Consider the following 2498-nt stretch of genomic DNA (forward strand, 5'->3'; position numbering starts at 1 on the left):
TAAACGTTGTTATTGTAATTTTTGTTATTATTATTGTTATTGTCGTGATTTTAGTTAGTGTTGTTATTGGCGCTATGCTTGCTTTTGTTGTTGTTGTTGTTGTTATTATAACATTATACCATCCCTCTCTTAAGCGAGTTCATTCAGTTAATCTCCGAAAATCACATCCTCATAGTCTTCGAAGGGTTTGTTGCTAGGTAGCATAAAAGCAAGGAGAACTGAACGTCAAATTAATAGCACGATCATCGCCAATGTATCGTTGTATAACATTAACATCGATATTCATAGTTGTCAAGATATCGTCGATCTTACTGAAACTAGTGGATTCTGAAGATGTGGTACGTAAACCGAAACTTACTTATTCATAAATATGCTAGGGAATGATGAGAATCCCAGAAGTTAATATTCAAATCACCACATACGACAATTGCTATCGATCCCGCACAATATTAATGGTGAGGACATGAGAAGTTAGTTTCACCATGCTCTCGATTAGATCGACAGTAGGAAGCAGCCATCGAATAACCGTTTACAGTTACTAACTTAATGTGTTCAATTTTTCACTAATGTTCCAAAATACTAGTGTAATGGCAGGATTACTGGAATCTGTTATTGTCAACCTTATTGGTTGTGAACTTATGAGCCGAATACAGATAACCGTCCATTGGCCGTGTTTGTACAGTCTTATTTCGATATCACTCAGAAATCTTCCACGTAGGCAGATCAACAGACGTCTTGAGAACACTAATGGCATACAATGCTCCGTTCACTGTTTTATTCAAGTGATATATATTTACCTTCCGTCTCAAATCACGATCTACATGAAAATCAAGGAAGTTGGTAGATTTCGAGATTGTCCATTGACTTCCATCTAGCGACATTTCATTCGACTATTTACTAACTTAATTGAATAACTAGAACGCCAGAATACACAATATAATAACGGCTTACACTTACCCGTCTGTCTTTAACATTTCATGCAAACACTAGAGCCATTCCGTTCCGGCTCCACAGCTAGCGAACTATTTGATTGTTAACAGTACCAACTATTATTATCATCATCATCATCATCATTGTCATACTTATTATATTATCCTCAAAGCGTCGGTCCACCTACTATCTCGTTCGCATCCGTATAGTCATAACACACTCTTTGATACATAAGTCTTAGGTGCTTCTTATCCGGATATCCCCTCTACTAGTAGTAAACAGTGTTGTTCTTTTTTTCGATTTTGTCATTAACACTGACATCACCTAATCTTACCTAACCGCACCTTACCTAATCGAAACTACATCACCTAGAGGTCAAAACGTCGAAAGAACGATCCCCCTAACTCACCCCCAGGCCGAGTAATCGATCCGTCATAAGAGAAGGGGTGGGGGTAGCTACCCCTGTCACATTCATTTTTCACCGCGGAACGACCACCTATACATATCCGTAACTATTATTAACATCGGACGCCCCTAAGGTCTCTTTTAACATAGTTACTATACCATCGTTGTCCAGCTCATGTTCGACATTAACGGGTAGAACAATACGAGGGGACCGAAACACGTATCTGTTAGACCGTCAGGCATGCCCAGGACGCTAGCATAACCTAACCTACATCGAATATAGACGAAGCGAGGAGTCGGAATACGCGAACGAAACACCCTCTACTGCGCGTGCGTAGATGAAACTTGAAATAACTTAATGATGTTCAGCCCGATCGGATTGACGGTTGATGTTTTGGGGTCATTGGGATATTAAATTTATAAAATCGTAGATATGCGCATGCGCAGATGCCGCACTTCCTAGATTTCCAACCGATGGATCGATCGGAATGGTGTCTGCCGTTTTGGGGCCCTTAAGGAAGAAAGTTTCTAGCGCCCTTGGTTCGCACATGCGCAGACCCCCCGTTCCGTAACTTTGGAACTAGTAGTCCGATCGAAACGGGATCTTCGAGTTGAGGGTCCTTGTCGAACTGACATTCCAGTTTTCGTACTCCGGTCTCTCTATCATACTCCAAAGCCGAGAAATCGACTACTCCTTCAAGAAGGGTTGGGGGTAGCTACCCCTTTCACATTCATTGTTCACGACGGAACGACCACCTATACATATCTGTAACTATCATTAACATCGGACTGCCCTAAGGTCTCTTTTGACATAGTTACTATACCATCATTGTCCAGCTCATGTTCGACATTAACGGGTAGAACAATCCAGAAGACTAAATCCTGATGTTTGTAGTAGACCATCAAGATCAAGTCCGATCGGCATTATTTCTCGAACATGTTATATAGATCGAAAAAGGCGTCAGCATACGTGAAGAAAGATTTAGTATCTGCGCATGCGTAGACGAGAAGTGAAATAACTTAACGATCGTTGGCCTGACAGGGTTGACGGTCGATGTGTCGGAGTCATTGAAATATCAAATTTATAGAATCGTAGGTTTGCGCGTGCGCAGACGCCGCACTTCTTAGATTTTCAACCGATGGATCGATCGGAATGGTTTCTT

Source organism: Coccinella septempunctata, chromosome 6 (genome assembly GCF_907165205.1).
Source record: "Coccinella septempunctata chromosome 6, icCocSept1.1, whole genome shotgun sequence".
Classification (NCBI taxonomy): Eukaryota; Metazoa; Arthropoda; class Insecta; order Coleoptera; family Coccinellidae; genus Coccinella; species Coccinella septempunctata.